The sequence below is a fragment of the Candoia aspera genome, chromosome 1 (genome assembly GCF_035149785.1).
Source record: "Candoia aspera isolate rCanAsp1 chromosome 1, rCanAsp1.hap2, whole genome shotgun sequence".
Taxonomy (NCBI): domain Eukaryota; kingdom Metazoa; phylum Chordata; class Lepidosauria; order Squamata; family Boidae; genus Candoia; species Candoia aspera.
Window position 1 is genome coordinate 6,566,652 of NC_086153.1, and position 17,772 is coordinate 6,584,423.

Sequence of the window (17,772 nt, forward strand, 5' to 3'; positions counted from 1 at the left end):
GCGCACCCACCCAATCTAACCTAGTACGATGGGCAGATACCCTCAGGGAGAGACGGCCCTGGAACATCCTCCCTCCAGAAATTAGGATGTCCCCAACCGTTGGCCTTTTGTAAGGCCGTGAAGACCTGGCTTTGTGCCTGCGGCCTCGAGCGTGTGGATGGTCCTGTCTCTTGGCTGTATTAACATCCATGCATTGCTCACTTGGCAGCCATGTATATTTATTTTGTATTTATTTTATATTTTAACTGTTTTAATTGTAATTGTTTTAATTGTTTTATGGTTTTATTGTTGTAAGCTGCCCAGAGTCACTTGCTGAGATGGGCGGCTATAGAAATCAAACAAACAACCAACCAACCAACCAACCAACCAACCAGGCCCTGTGCTATTTGGGGGCTTAAAGGTGATAACCAGCACCTTGAATTGCACCCAGAAAGCAACTGGAAGCCAGTGCAGTTCCCACAGCAGTGGTGTAATTCAGGTGAGCTGCGGGATACCAGAAACTCTGCATGCCGCTGCCTTCTGGACCAGTTGCAGCTTTGAGATGGTCTTCTGTGGTCTTCTGGATGACTTCTATGCAGCTGAGCATCTCTCTGGGATACCCCATCTCACTCCCCACTGGGCAGATAATCAGTCCACTGAGCTTGTTGCATTAAAGGGCTATCCTCCAGAATATGAGCTGGCCAAAATTTATGCCAGCATAAGTTGTACTGTCGTTCTTGGCAATTCCTCTTCCATCTCACTTACACAATTAGCACGTCAGGCTGTCCTTCCATTTTAAGGAGGAACAAGTAAGGGAAAGTGATGGGTGGAGTCCCATGGCTTTGTTTCCCCTCCCCTCAAGGATACCCACCAACTGATCTCACTGTAATGGTATGTGGGAATGACCTTGGGAGACAGGGCAAAGACATACTGCCTAGGGAACTGTTAGATAAGAGAGGGCATAGCCCTCAGCTGGATAATGGGCAGGGCAAGAGGCTCAGAAGGGACCCTCCGTAGTTTCTTGGGTTGTAAAAGAGACGCTGGGAGAATTATACTTCCAGACTTGCAAGATTCTGTTAGTGTAGCTTTAGAATAAAGTAGAATTAGCTCATCTGGTCGTGTTTCCTGTCTGGTCTACCTGGGAAGGCTGACACCCTAATGTGGAATTGGGCAATCAGAGGTCAGGTTTTAGCCACCTGTCAAGTCTTCCTGGTTAACAGGTCATGGGGCAAAGTGCTAAACCCAGGTTCAAAAACATCCTGGCTGATGGGTGAGAGGTATAGAGGATGGTTATGGGTGAAGCAGGAGGGGACCAAGTTCCATCCTCAATTATTACTGCAAGGGAATAGCAGGGCAGGCCAACAGTACCTGAAAGTAGTCAAAGTAGTTGTTCTGACTTGAATGTGCAAGGCTCCAGATAGAACAGGAACCACAGTCTATCTAACCCAGCATTTTTCAAACTTGGCAACTTTCAGATGTGTGGACCCACATTGAAATAATACAAGCAGGAAATAGTAAGCTCATGAAATCGCTCACTGGCAGAACAAACCAGGATCAGTCCCGGCAGAACAGACTCTTTACAGATTGAAATGAAATTCTGTGCAGCTCAGCAAGATTGCTGTCATAAGGATGGGGAGATGAATCCCTCCTTTGCTGCTTCTCCCTTCCAACCCCTGCTTCCTCTGAGGAAGGAGGAGCCTTCAGGGATATGAAAGGAGAATTTGGGGTAGACTAACTATCATGATGCAGGTGGGGTTAGGAGAGAGTCAGCCTGGAAGGTTGGAATTCTGGGAGTTGAAGTCCACACATCTGAAAGTTGCCAAGTTTGAAAAACGCTGGGTTAGACAGACTGTGGTTCTGATTCTATCTGGAGCCTTGCACATTCAAGTTAGAACAAGCATCTCCAAAAAGGTGCCCTCCAGATGTCTTGGATTTCAACTCCCACAATCCCTAGCCAGCAAGTCCGGGCTGGGCACAGCTGCTTTAAGGCAGAGAGTTACATGCTGCCATTTGCGTGCATATTGCAACGTGCGGTTTGACCCTTTGTTTCACATTGATTTTATGAGTCGTTTTGAATGTCTCTGTACAGGGCTGGAAAAAAAAAAGCAGCCTTTTCTGCTCACTGGCTGTGAGTGCTGTTGCTTGCATGTTCAAAACTGAGGCATGGGTATCCACAAGCTGGTGGGAAGGCAAGCAAGATAGAAGCTTATCTGCAGAAAATAGAACGCAGGAAAACATCCAAACCTCTACTGCAGATTTTCTAGGCAGCTGTTCAAGCACGGTGACTTTGAGGAGGGCCCAGAAAATGGGGAGGAGGGTTTGGAACACTTTGTCATAGATCCTACTTGTATTCTTCAGAGTCAGAGCCCAGAACAGTATCCTGGAGAATTTTCAGTTAATTTCCCATCAACTCACTAGAAAAGACCGCTTAAATACCGCTTAATTGAAGTTGGATTCAACATTTGAAGGGAAGGCTGAGAAAGGCTGTTCTGGAACCCAGCAGAAAAAGCAATACAGGGACATGATGCTTTTTAATGGATTCTGAGCCATCAAGTCATATCAGTGTTGACTTTTAGGGACCACATAGATAGAACTTCTCTAAGATGATCTGTCCCTATCCTGGTCCTTCAGGACTTCCAATGGTACCCCCATCGCCGCTTGAGTCAGTTCCCCTTGCTGCTGGTTGTCCTCTTCTCCTCTTTTCTTCTACCTTTCCCAGCATCAGAGTCTTCTTCAGAGAGCTGTCCAAAATATGATAATTTGAGCCTGGTCATTTGCACCTCGAGTGAGAACTCTGACTTGTTCTATAATCTGTTTGTTTGTTTTCTTGACTATCTGTGGTATTCTCAGGTCTCCTCCAACAGCAAAAGCATCTTCCTATCCCACTCCTTCAAAGTCCAAGAGGGGAATGATAGAGGTGCAAAGAAGAATTAAGAATGAGGCGAAGTCAATGGATCTAGTGAATGAAGCTGCTTCAGAATGGGTAACAGGAAATACATCTTTATCAGTGGGGTGTCAGGTTTAGCGTGTTGGACTAAGGTCAATTAATTGCTCTCTCCCAACAGTTACACTTCTAGGGACAAAATGAAGGGAATGTCAACCTGAGGCCTTGGAGAAGAGGTGGGATGCAAATTTAACAAACAAAAAAATAATGCAACATGGATGAAAGGATCAAAGCAGATGAACCAAGATTCCCCCAAAACATGTTTGGTTGGAACAGGTTTCCCAAAAGGTATAGGGTCTGGAAAAATATCTTTGAGCTTGATTTTCTCCATTTTCTCCTGCTTTATTTAATTTCCCTGCTTTCAGGTATGTTCACTGCTAGTCTTCAAAATGCATCAGAACAACACAGAAGAGTCTCCAAGAGGTGATTTGGAATACTCCTTCATAAAACCAACACAGACCACCTACATCTAGAGAGCTAGCTCATTAGGGAGAAAGGTTCCAGCCCAACTTTTGGTTTGGTGGGCCCATTCTCAGCTTGCAGGACAATCCATACAGGGAGAAATTTGGAACAAGAATGGAATTCTGTTTCCATGGTTTTTCTTACCTCTCTCTCATACATATGGAAACTGGGATGTGCTTTTTTACTTGGGGGAGGGAACATGGATGGTCAGGCAGGAGAAAGGGAGGGAGCTAAACATGAAGCATCTGCTTTCAGAGCCCCTTCCAAAACCATCAGCGAAGGGTCTTTTCTCACACAGGCCCTGTGACCGACCGAAGGAACCATTCAATGGTCGTTGGATCCCAGCCTGTAGGATCTGAACAAACCACTCTCGTCATTAGGCTGAAAATGTAATCTCTGCCAAAAACCAGCAAAAGAAAAGAGGAAAAGGAGGGAGGGGGAAGGAGGAAAAGAGAGGGAGGGGAGGAAAGAGAGACTGGCTGAGGCCATGGTAGACTTCACAGGGCCTGTTTGTGTGATGGGAATTTAATGCACCTGGTAGGAACAAAAAGCAGGCCATTGTGTTTTATCGGCGGAGCGCGGGTGATGTAGAGACTCAGGAAAACATTAACAAAGCCCTTCTTTAAAAAACAAAACAAAACACAACACAACACTAGAATCTGATTTTGCATCCCCAATTGCTGAACTCCCAGTTCTCAAAACAAAACAAAACAAAACCCTTTCTTTTGTTCTTAATTCTTTTGTTCTGATAGAATACCTCTTGAGAATTAAGGTGAGATATCTATCTATCTATCTATCTATCTATCTATCTATCTATCTATCTATCTATCTATCTATCTATCTATCTATCTATCTATCTATCATCAACCTACCTACCTACCTACCTACCTACCTACCTACCTACCTATCTATCTATCTATCTATCTATCTATCTATCTATCTATCTATCTTCTCTCTATCAACTATCTACCTATTCTCTCTCTCTCTCTGTGTCTTTCTATCAGTCTATCCATCTATTTGTCTGCAGGGGCTTAAAAAAGTCAATAGGATGATCCTAACTGCACCATCAAAGCCCTGATCTTTTTAGCATGCATAAATGCATGTAAAAAGAGCAGGGCTTCGATAGCATGGTCATGGCCACCATCTTGACTTTTTTGACCCTCTTCTGTGGACACCCCTGCTATTTCTTTCTTTTTCTCTCTCTCTCTCTAGTATGATATCTATCTATAATTTCCACCTCCACCTTTTATTGTAATTAAATTGCTATGACTGGAGAGGGCAGTCACATTTGGAACCAAACAGTAGAGTTACGGCTCTGCGCATACTTGGAGGCTTTTTCCTCTCCTTTCTCAAGCTGGAGGTGATATAATTACATTCAAAACAAGCATGTATTTTCAATGTATTTCTGTCCGGCAAAGCCCCATTTTGAAAACTACAGTACAAAAGTTAAATCTAGATTCTTTTAAAAAGGGTTTTCCCACAAGTGTTAAAAATCTGTTTCACTTAATTGCTTTCACCAAGTACATTATGAGCTTTGGAGGAGACTGAAGCCCAAACTGAGGGTACAAGAGGAAGTTGTGTGTGCCTGAGTGTGCATTACACTTACTTTTGGGGAGATTGGGCAGCACAAAACTCAGACTTTGACTAGGACCCTGGGGAACACTCCCATTAGATCAATGGACACCAGCTGCATGGTATGATAGTCCCAGATGCAACATAGTGGCTTGGGAATGGAGCCATTTATCAAATGCACAAATACTGCATACTACAGGTAGTCCTTGTTACCTTGTCCAGGTAGCGACTGCCTCATTTAGTGAACATTCGCAATTACGATGGTGATGAAAAAGTAACTTTGTGACCAATCCTTGCAATTACAATCTTCACAGGTCTGTAAAGCGAAAGATCATAAGCACAGTTGTGGTTTCACTTAGCAACCGCTTTGCTTAACAACCAACTTGCTGCCCCAATTGTGGTCGCTAAACGAGGACTACCTGTAAATTGCAGCCTTTGTAGGAGTTCTTGCATGAGTTAATTACCTAAGCTACAGCAAGATAATCCATCAACCACCAGTCATTTTCTCTGAACATCTGATTGAATTCTGTCTGTAAAGGAGGGATAGACAATATGGCTCCCTCAAAGCAACCCACCGCTAGACACCTTACCTTTAGCATCACAATTATTTACAGGAGTGTCTTTGGGAACCTCAAAAGTCCCACTAAAATGATAGAGAACATTTCAGGAAAGTAGTTAGACTCTGGTAAACATGGCTATGCCTATAGCAGCAGCCATTTTGTGATTGGGCAACTGTCCCATGGCAGCCATGTTGTGAGTTGGCCCGCTCCATGGCCTCACAATCCTAAGTCTGCTCCAAGCCCCAAAGTTTGGACAGTTCCTGCCGTGATGCATGATATTGCTTGTTTAAAAGAAAAGACTAGGATTTTTTTCCCAGATGACTTCATAACCAACTTGGCCTATCAAAATCTTCCAGGTTCCAGAGATTGCTTAGATATCAGCAAATGAATAAACTGAAGTCTGAATTCCATCAAGAATCATGGGATTTTGACAGCAGTGACAAGAGGATTTGTCCATTCAGAAAAAATCCAGTGGGGAGAAATGAAATTCAGCTAGAAATGAAAGTCATTGAACCAAAGTATCCCTCCATGTAACAATATTTTGGAAAATGAGTCAACTTCCAAGCCAAGTTGACAATGAAGTAGCCCCATTCCGAATCAAATGCACAGAGCGGGGTTTTTCCACCAGGGTTCCGTGGCACCCTCGGGTTCCGTGAGAGGTCCCTAGGGGTTTCCTGGGAGATCACGGTTTATTTAAAAAATTATTTCAAATTCAGGCAACTTCACATTAGAGAGGTAAAGCTTCATTCTTTATTTTCAGTTTAAGAACACTGTTAATGCATGCACATGCGCGCGTGCGCGCACACACAAAGAAAGAAAGGCCTACATATGAAATGAATATACTAGTTTCATAACTTCTGGCCTATATTTGAGCCTGAATGTGCAGGGGGTCCCTGAGGCCTGAAAAAAATTTCAAGGGTTCCTCCAGGGTCAAAAAGTTGAGAAAGGCTGGCATAGAGTAAGCATCAGAGTTGGGTCCCTGTGGAGGTGCTGAAAACTTAACGACCCCCTCAGCTTGCTAGATGGTGGCTGAACCTTCTCCCAACTGAACATGGTGTGCCACTAATGCCCCTGACCCAGTTATCCGTGCTCTAGGGACCTAGTTAGACTACTGTAGCGTGTTATGTATGGGCCTGCCTTTGTCTCAAACTGCAGCTGGTCAGTTGGTTCAAACTACTTGTTGGGACTGGGTTGAGGGTTGAAATTTTAGAGATCCTCTTTTGTCATGAGTGAGGGTGATGATGCTGGCAGTAATAGGTAAGAATGGAAATAAACAAACAAATAAAGAGCAGTCATTGAGAGGACCTCCAAGAAGACTCAGAAGATTTAAATCTCCTTTCTCAGGTATGCAGATCTTTTAGTAACTCTAGCTGATGTACGCCAGGCCTGGTCTCCAGGTTGTCACATCTGCACCCCTCGCTCCATATACAGCAACTCGCTGAAGGGCATCTGGTGGAACCTAGTGTCACCTTGTTTTGAAGTGACTCTAGCACTGGAATTCAATAAGAGGAAGAAGAAGAAGGCTTCCTGTTTCAACTGGTCACTCACTCGGTTGCAGGTGGCCCATTTTCAATGAAGCGCTTTCTAACTCTGGACTGGCAGCTCACACCATTTGGAAACTGGATCCTCGTGGACACAAAGGAATCAGAAAAGGGTCCCTCTTCTTCCGGTTCAGCAACAAGTCTCCTGAATGAAGCTGTGTTTCTGTTTCTGGAGATGCCTGTTGGTTATTAGTTTTGGATGGTCCTTCAGTTTGGGCATCTTCTTTGAGTTTGCACCATGGGTCTTCCTTACTCTTCAGTCATGGTTTCTGGGTCCATCCCAGGGTTCCTGCTTGACACTCTCCCATCACCACAACCTGACAAGAATTCCATGTTTATCTTCTCTGCTGGTGCTGTGGTTGTCTCTTATCAACGAGTCTTCCATATTACCAAAAATTGTAGCTGGTGGCTATAATCTTTTACTGGTGCCCTGGTCCTCAGTGCCTTCTTTTCTTGCTTGGTCTTGGGTGACCAAGTGTTATTGCTCCACCAGTGCATTCTTTCTAGCATTGCAAAGGATGTTCTAGCAGCCTATTGATATTGTGAAATAATGCTATGCATGGGCAATGCTTGGACATAATGTCTCACATATTTTTCTCCTTTTTTCTCCAATCAAGTATAAAAACATGTTCATTTTACAGTCTCCTTTTTATCTCCTTCTACAATGGGCACATAGAAATTGAATTCATACTTCTAGGCCATCATGCTTGCAAATTCAAGATGTGGGTCATCCAGTTCCTTCCTTCCTTCCTTCCTTCCTTCCTTCCTTCCTTCCTTCCTTCCTTCCTTCCTTCCTTCCTTCCTTCCTTCCTTCCTTCCTTCCTTCCTTCCTTCTCCCTCCTCTCGTCTTTACAGTCCAAGAAATTACGGAGGGTCCCTTCTGAGATGTTTGCCATGCCCTTTGCTTCTCTAGGCCCAGCTGCCTCTTATCTGACCATTGCCTGGTCTGGGCTCTTCCTCCTGTCTCCCGAGGCCATTCCCACATACCATTACACTCCACTAGAAAGGAATGCAATATGTTTGTTGAGATGATTGTACATATTTATGCTTATTTGTCTGCAAATATGAGTAAATATTTGGCCATATAGATTGAACAAACAAACAAACAACACATGGAATTTTTTTTTGTCTGACTTTTTCTTGGCCAAGACCACAACCGATGTGGAAGAAATCAAAGGACGCCAAAATGTATGGGTTTGGCCATCCCTTGATTGCACACATTGGAAGGGGAGAATTTGCCCACATTGAAGACAGCACACATTGGAAGTGGAGAATCCAAATTTCCAAGACATTTTCTCCACTCTTTATGCTAGAGCTGGCCGTTTAGAAGTCTTCTTATTTGCTTTCTAATTGTGGAAGCCATTGGATATCTTGAATCCCAGACCACTTGTATCCTGTGGGTTCAGCCCTAGAAGCAGTGGTGCTGGGCTGTTGAAGTCAAAGCTAGTTTTGAAGTTCCTGGTCAGGTTGTCTTCTGACCACTGGAAACACATTCTCCACCCAGAAAATTGCAATTACATTCCTGGAATTTCCCTAGGAAACCCCCACGATTGGCCTCCAAGAGACCAAGGTGGTATTTGCAGTAGGTGGCAAAGCACAAGAGATCAATGGTGGGATTTAAGGCAGATGATGTTGGATGTAGTTCAGGATCAACTGAGATTGGAGATGGGCCTGATTTCCCTGCCCCCCACCCATTTCCTCCGAGCTCTTCTTCCCCTTGATTATCATTTCTGTGCAGGAACTTAATGACCCATACTGCCAAGATTTTGCACTTAAGCAAAAAATACTTAACAAGTCATGTCCTGAGCCGCAGGGAATGTGATTTTCCCCAGGTTAGCTATTTGCATTAAGTTCATTTTGCTCTGGCTATATATTGCTTATTCACTTTAAAAAAAAATAGAAACCACCCCTTTTGAGCTGGTAGCAGTATTCTAATTCAGCTGTGTCACCCCCACTGATTTCTGGGAGATTCAACCGGGCAGTGGTGGGGGGGGGGAAGAAGTTTGGACTATTACCAGTCATTGATCTGTCATTGCAATGTGTAATATGGAAAGAAGAGGGATTCATACGTTGCAGAGGCTCCTCTGGAAGGAAGTGTTCCTGTTTGTAGACCAAGACCGATTGCAATCCAGCCATTCTTACCCAGGTCTCTAGCAGATGATGTTGGATCAACCAATCAAGAATCCAAGAAACCTTTTGACTTTTTTGTAAGTGGTCCCAATGCACTGTTGAACCTGTCCCCGTGGGAGCAAAACTCAGCCACTCCTGGTTTTGCTTCAACAAAATAGGATGCTTAACAGAAAACTACTGGGACAGAGTTAAAACACTGAGTTCCTAATGCCGGGGAACTCAGTAATTCTACCACCTGAGGATTGAGGCCATACCTCTCTGCATAGCACAACTTTTCATCTGCAAGAAGGCATACTTGGGAATACACAGCGCATTTAACTAAGTAGGTAAAGACCTAGCAGACAGGGGCATTTCTAAGTGGGGAGGAATCAAGATGGTGCTGCCCACATTGATGTATGTAGCTTCAACTGCATGGCGAGGTACCATCTTGACTTCTTTGACCCTCCCCTGAAGATGCCCCTACTAGCAGATGTAGTTGTACAACATGGGAAGCTTGCTTAGCTTGTGTCTCCGCACGTTTTCTGGTACAAAACCCAGCCAGTTTTATTAGCTCATGGTTTAACATATTGTAGAATCTATGAAATGAGTTCTAGTTGGTCTGGTGGTGAAGGTTAGGACTGAGAAAACTTAGTTTCAAATCCTCGCTCAGCCATAGCTCCCTGGGTGCCCAATCTCACTTGTGGAATGGTTGTTAAGGGAGGAGGGGGGTTTAAAATGAAGGGAGATTCCATATTGACTACCTAGAGCTCCTGAAGAAAAGTTGTGATATAAATTGAACAGATGACTATTAAACAGGTTGAAAGTCTTGATCTTGGGAACTACTGGAATGAGACACTACCCCTTGTGGCAAAATACTGAACTGCAGAGGTGAGCTTTGGTTCTGCCAGCCTTCCCAGGTAGACCACACAGGAATCACGACCAGATGAGCTAATTCTACTTTATTATAAGGATACATTAACAGCATCTTGCAAGTCTGAAAGTACAAATCTCCCACTGTCCCCTTTACAGCCTGGGAAGCTAGGGAGGGTCCCTTCTGAGCCTCTTGCTCCATCCATTATGCAGCTGTGGGCTATGCCCTCTCTTATCTGACCGTTCCCTAGGCAGCATCTCTTTGCCCTGTCTTTCAAGGTCTTTCTCATGTACCATTACAGGTTCAGACTCTAGACCAGGGAATTCTGGGAGTTGAAGTCCACACATCTTAAAGTTGCCAAGTTTGAAAAAAATGGCGTAGACTGACTCCATCCACCCCGTTTGGTTAATCTGAACAGGAATGGGAACAGGAGGGTGTCTTGTTCCTGTTAAGGCTTTCTTGGCCAGCAGGATTTTCTTGAGCTCCAATGTATTCCTGTATTTGTTGGCTGTCCTTTGGTCCTGATGTTTGGCTTGCTCTAGATCTTGCCAACTCCACTTTTGAATGCTCACTCAGAACCTCAGATTCCATTGGCCTCCATCCACTGAGTTTCTTTTTAACTCTCAGGGCTAACCCAGATGTGCTGGTTGCAGACTTATCTGTGATCTATATACCTGCCTTGGTCCACCGATAAATCAAGCTGATTTTTATACAGAAAAAGGCAGAAGAATGACTGCAGCTGATAAGGTCAAACCCAAATGGATGGATGGATGATGTTTACATCAGTGATTTACATTGTGGTGATCCTGTAATTTTAAGATTATAAGCCTCTTCCTTTTTTTAGTGATCCGTAAACTACTTTCCAGGGGGAGTTAAATGCTTTAAAGTAACACTACAAATCAATAAATACACAAACTGGAGCAAAAGTTTCATTCCTCTCACCTGCATCCTTTTTTTCCAGGAACATGAACTTTGCACATATATAAAATTGGCCCTCCACTATTTCTAGAATGGTGGCCAGTCTTCTGAGATGTAGATGTAGCTCCTTGGCCCATCTCACCACTGATGGAATTCCCTTCCAACCAAGAGAAGGTCCAAGACATTTTGTTGTTGTTAGAGGTGATAGAAGAGATACTTACCTTTCCTCCTTTCTGTATGATGGGGTAGCATCCTTCATTATATGGGAGGAAAGAAGCTTGTTTGAAGAATCAAGAAGGGCATGTGGCACTCTAGGTTGTTTGCAGCAAAGCAGGAAAAGCTATGCCAAGCCCCACCTTATGGCAACCTTACTGCACAAGGCCCTCCTTTACATCCCTGTATGGTAATGCTGCAGGGCAGAACTTACACAGTGATGTCATTGCAATGCTTAGACACCATGAAAGCCCATTATGTTCCTTGCTTGCAGGCAAAAAACAGGCCAGCCAGCTCAGCTGGCTGGTTTTCTGCTGGTAATTGCCAATTATTAGCCAAGAGCAGGCTAACTGTTTTGCTGGCAAGGAGTAATTAAAATGCCATTATTAACTTTTTTGCTGCCCTCCAGTTGGTTTTTTTTTTTTTTTAAATTCTGGGAATCAAGTTATGCCAATTGATTTTACTGGGGATAATCACCTACGATGCATGCACATCTCTATTTCACAGGATAGAGATGCTTCACGGCATCTGCTTCCTGAGGCCTTTGCAACGTGGTGCCCAATAGCTGGGCTGGTATTATGGTTATCTGTGAGGTGCCATCATGAGATGCCATCATAGGGACCATTGCTATAAGGAGCTCCTTGGCTATTCACAGTCAATTTTCATTTTCTCATTTGTGACTTTATTTTGTTATCGTCATTTTATTGCTTTAGCTCAAGACTGAAGTAAACCTTGGCTCAAAGCCGGTGTTTTTGATGGCCAGGATTTTCTGCGACTATCAGCCATTCTAGATTTCCTGAGTCTATTTCCACTGGCATTTCCAGAGATACTTTTGGGAGAAATCCCCAGCTAAAACTCAAATTTGCATTTAAATGGAGTTTTTTCCCCCCCTCCTCTCTTTTTTTAATGAGCAAGCCACGCGGGAGAGGAAGACTATTAATTTTATTTTTTTCCCCCTGGACTGTAGTGTTCAGCACATGCTCACCTCTGTTTCTTCCACACCCCTCTCAGGAAAGGTATCCATTTACATGCTGGGGGGGGGGGGAGAGAAAAACAACAACAACAAACAACCATTAGAACCCCACAACTACCCCAACCACAACAATGGAGAAACAAAGGAACTGCTTTCTTATCATAAAAAGAACTTGGTTATCTTTTTTGTTGTACAGATCTTCCCCTGGTTCCATGTGGTGATCAAAATAAATATCACAAGCTTTGCATTTGCGGGGGGGTGGGGGCTGGACAGAAGAGATTTAAGCTTTCCTTGTTGCAACTGATGGAATTGATGAAGCTAAATCCAGCCCAGTGGTTCAGACAGTCTTGTTTTCATTGCTGGGGTAGATGAGAAGAACCCAGCCACAGTCTTTTCAAATGATAATCAAGAGGGAAGGCCATTTCCACTTGGCCTGTCCTCTATTTGAATTTTACCTCTTGCCTCCTTCAAATCCTCCAGGGGGGAAGATGGAAATTCTCAACATTTCTTTTTCTTTTTCTCCCCCACCCCCATCTTTTCCAATGAGCAAAAGATGGCACCTCTGTGTTTCTCTGTATGTAAGCATTTTCTGCATGATCTTTGTGGATCAGATGAAAAGCTTTTGAGGTGCGTTCCTGTCTTCCATCCTTGTCAGGCACTGCTAGCAATTTTCAAGGAAATGAAACTTAGCAGTTTCAAAGAAGCACAGAATGAGAAAGGGTAGGTGGAGAATACCACCCAGCTCTTATGACTTTGGGTGATTTACCATCCTAAGATTTAAAACTCAACAAACACACCAAAAGCAAACTCAATAACCCATTGAATAACAAAATCATTGCTGCCCATTTATAACAATTCAACAAAAAACATTTAAAAAATCATCCACCAAGCACTCAAATAATATGATCTTCACTACCTTGCAAGATACCAGAAAAGAAAACAAAGCATCTTTCTGAAGGAAGGGCATCCCAAACTATGGAAGCCACTGTGGAAAAGGACTGCTTTGACCATATTCAACCTAATTTTCATTTCATTTCATTCTACTTCATTCATTTTTGTTAATATGTTTTCTACTACAGAGTAAGGTTACTATGGTAACTAATCATTTTGGCCCGGTGAAGAGGTTGAATTTAATTGTCCCCTTTTCACGGTTAATGGCTGCATTGCCTAAGGGAGGAACTTGCCTGAACTTGTTTTAGTTTCAGTTTCCCTTCTGTGTAGGCTTGCAGAGAATATGCAGCTGAGAGAAATCTTTCCCCTCAGCAAACAGCCTTTAAATACATTTGATTTCTGTAAATAAAATTATTTTTATAGAAATGCCTGGTGTGTGACTTTTCTGATCTCTCCTGGGCCAAATGCTTTCTAAGCACTCTGCCAACAGGCTATGGGCCCAGTAAGCAGCCCAGTAAAACCCAGAGAGAATAGAGAGATCAGCTCCACACCTCATGCACAATTTAAAGGCAGGTAGCAAAGACCTGTGAAGATTTTCTGTGGAGCCACCTGGAGATTTTCCAGCAACTGCCGGTCTACAGGACAAAGAAACCAGCTGATGTGACTTGCAAAAGAAGGAAGAAGCCATGGCTACCTCCCAGCCCTCAGCAATGCCTCTGGAGCGCCTATCAGAGACCAACTATTTGAATTGGGCCCTGAAGATGGAGATGTATCTTCGCAGAGAGAATCTTTGGCTGCCAATTGGTGAGCAAACCCCCCAAAATCCCAGTACTGAATGGCTTAGACAGGATGAGCGGGCTAGAGCCACCATTAGACTGGGAGTTGAGGACAATCAGCTAGTCCACGTGCGAGGTATGCAGTCTACAAAGCAACTTTGGGACGCTTTGAGAGACTTGTATGTAAAGGCAACAGCAGGGAGTAAAGTTACCCTGACAAAAAAGCTGTACAAAGCCTACCTTGCAGAAGGAGATAGCCTTCCTGAGCACCTGCATTATATTCAGCAGCTGTTTGTTGAGTTGCAGGAGAGAGGAATGGAATTTACACCTCTCACAAAATCCTATATCCTCCTGTCCTCACTGAATGAAACGTGGGACACACTGATTTGTACCCTGGAGGCTATGCCTGAAGCAGACCTCACCCCATCATATGTTACACAGCGCTTACTCGCTGAATGGGAGAAGAGAGAGGAAAGATCCCCCCCATCTCTTCTGGAAAGCTGCAGTACCAGAAAACAAGGGAAAAGAAGGGAAAGGAAGCTGAGGCCACAGCACTAGTCAGCCAGCGATGCTTCACTTGCGGTTCAGCTGGACATTTGCAGAAAGACTGTGCCTTGAGACCCAAGAGTAGAAAGACAGAGAAGAAGAACACAAGGGCAACACAGAGGAAGGCTCTTTAGACAACCCAAATTGCACAGGTTGCTGAGAAGGGTAATTCTGATGTATGGGTGTTAGATTCTGGGGCCAATTGTCATTTATGTAATTGTAAAAGCTCTTTTGTGTCACTGTCTAAAACTGAAAGACAAAGTGTATCTTTGGCTGATGAGTCTGTGGCCAAAATTATGGGACAAGGTGACTTGTATTTATCCTGCTTGGGAGAAACTGTAAAAGGTGTGTTGTATGTGCCAAATTTACAATCAAACCTTTTATCTGTGGCACAATTGGCTGCAACAGGGTATGTCATAACGTTTAAGAAAAATGGTTGTGAGATACGTAAAAATGGAAAATTGTGTGCTACTGGTATATTAAAAGACTCCTTGTACATTGTGCAAAATGCAAGGAAGCCAAGCTGCAAGGCTGCAATTGGCAACATGCCATATCATGACCAATGTGTACACCTGATGCACAGGAGATTTGGTCATGCTAATTTCAAGTATATAGCACAAATGCCACAGCTGTGTGCTGACCTAAAGATAAAACCCTGTGATAAATACTTAGACTGTGTAGTTTGCAAAGAATGCAAAACACTAAAAGCTCCTGTGAGTAAGCACAGTGACAGAGTTACAACTAGACCTTTGGAAATTGTACACTCTGACATTATTGGTCCTTTTGCTCCAAGCCTTGGACAAGCAAGGTATGCAATGACCATCATTGATGATTTCTCAAGATACACATTTATCTACATCTTAAAACATAAAGATGAGGCATTTGAGAAATTTAAAAGTTTTGTGACATGGGCAAATGGAAAATTCCCTAGGCCTGTATCTGCACTCCAATGTGATAGAGGAGGAGAGTACCTTTCTCACAAATTCAGAAGGTTCCTAGTGGAAAAGGGGATAGAACAAATTCTTTCTAACCCTTACACCCCTCAGCAAAATGGTGTTGCTGAAAGAAAGGGCAGAACCTTGCAAAATGCGATGGAATGCATGCTAAAAGATTCATATTTATCTTTTAAGTATTGGGGAGAGGCAATATCTACTGCCTGTTATGTACAAAACAGATTGTATAACTCTGTGATTCAGGATACTCCATTCCATTTGTTTTATGGTGTGAAACCAAAGGTAAACCATCTTAGAGTGTTTGGTAGCACTGCATGGGTTCATATTCCAAAACAACAGAGAAGGAAAGGAGGCCCCACAACAAAGAAAGCCATTTTTGTTGGCTATGAACAAAGCCAGAGGAGCTACAGGGTCATAGTGGGAGAGAAATTGATAATTAGCAAAAGCGCTTCTTTTGCTGAACAAAATCGGGGGAGATTAAATTCTAGCTCTCCAGTTGATCTGACCACCACAAGAGAACAGCAAGGACTTGCTGATGGTGATCTTTTGCCTGATGAGGACATTAAACCAGAAAAGCAAACTGAAGATCTGTCTGATGAGACAGATGCTTCTCAGGAAAGTGATAGGAGTCAAAATTTAAGCCCTGTATTACCTCGCAGATCTCAGAGAAGTAATAAAGGCGTTCCTCCATCACGTTTTCAGGCTGAAACAGTAAAGGCTTTTCACATATTCACAGAACCTGAGTCTTTAGAACAAGTGAATGCTTTACCACCTGAGATTGCACAAAATTGGCATTCTGCCATGCAACAGGAGTTAGCATCCTTGAAAGAAAATAAAACATGGAAACTGGTAAATCTACCTCCCAATGAACGCTGTTTAGGTTGTAGGTGGGTTTTCAAACTGAAAAGGGATGCTGATGGCAAAATCCAAAAATATAAAGCAAGGCTGGTTGCAAAAAGGGTTCACTCAAAGGAATGTCAATTCACCACTATGACATTCAAACTGCATTTCTCTATGGTGATTTAGACCACAAATTATATATGCAGCAACCCCCTGGCTATGAAAAAGGGGAGAATCTAGTCTGTGAACTGCAGAAGTCAATCTATGGGTTAAAACAAGCTGCTAGATCCTGGAACCAAAAATTAGATGAAAAACTGCAGAATTTTGGTTTTGAAAAAGGAAAAGCAGATCCATGTGTATATATGAAGAAAGACAAGCAAGGCTGTATGTATCTGTGCATTAATGTTGATGATTTGCTGCTGTTCACACCAACAGAAAAACAAAGGCTTGATTTTGAAGCCTGCATGAAAAGCCATTTCACATTAAAAAGCCTTGGAACTGTAACAAATAACCTAGGTTTGGAAATACACAGGAAGAAGGATGGTACCTTTCTGTTAAACCAAAGGGGGGATAATGTTAAAATATTGTGAATGGAAAGACAGAGTTGTCAAAGAAAATTGGTTTACATTTTATTCTGTAGTATAAAAAGGGGAGTGTTAATATGTTTTCTACTACAGATCAAAGTTACTATGGTAACTAATCATTTTGGCCCGGTGAAGAGGTTGAATTTAATTGTCCCCTTTTCATGTGTTAATGGTTGCATTGCCTAAGGGAGGAACTTGCCTGAACTTGTTTTAGTTTCAGTTTCCCTTCTGTGTAGGCTTGCAGAGAATATGCAGCTGAGAGAAATCTCTCCCCTCAGCAAACAGCCTTTAAATACGTTTGATTTCTGTAAATAAAATTATTTTTATAGAAATGCCTGGTGTGTGACTTTTCTGATCTCTCCTGGGCCAAATGCTTTCTAAGCACTCTGCCAACAATTTTCATTTTCATTTTCATTTTACTTGGATCAATGCCAAGGGAAGTAGTAATCAAGAAATCAAACGATGTATTGCGCTGGGAAAATCTGCCATCAAAGACCTATCTAAAGTTTTCAGAAGTAAAGATGTCAGTTTAAAAAGAAAGGTACATCTGACTCATGCCATGGTCTTCTCAATTGCCACATGTGCCTGTGAAAGTTGGACATTAAAAAAAAGAAGATAGAAGAAGAATTGATGCATTTGAATTGTGGGGTTGGCGAAGATTATTGAAAATACCATGGACTGCCAGAAGAACAAACAAATCAGTTTTAGAAGAAATACAACCAGAACGTTCCCTAGAGGCGAAGATAACTAGGCTTAGACTCTCATACTTCAGGCACATTGTCAGGAAAGACTGATTGCTTGAAAAGGACATCATGTTTGGTAAAGTCGAGGGCCAGCAGAAAAGAGAAGGACCTTCAATGCGATGGATTGATACAATCACCGCAACAATGGATGCAAACTTTGGAACAGTCAGGTGTATGACGCAAGACCGAACAGCATTCCATTCTGTTATAGGTAGGGTCACCATGAGTTGTAAACGACTCGACGGCAACTAACAACAACAACAACCTAGCATCTGGGATTCAGACATAGACTCTGAA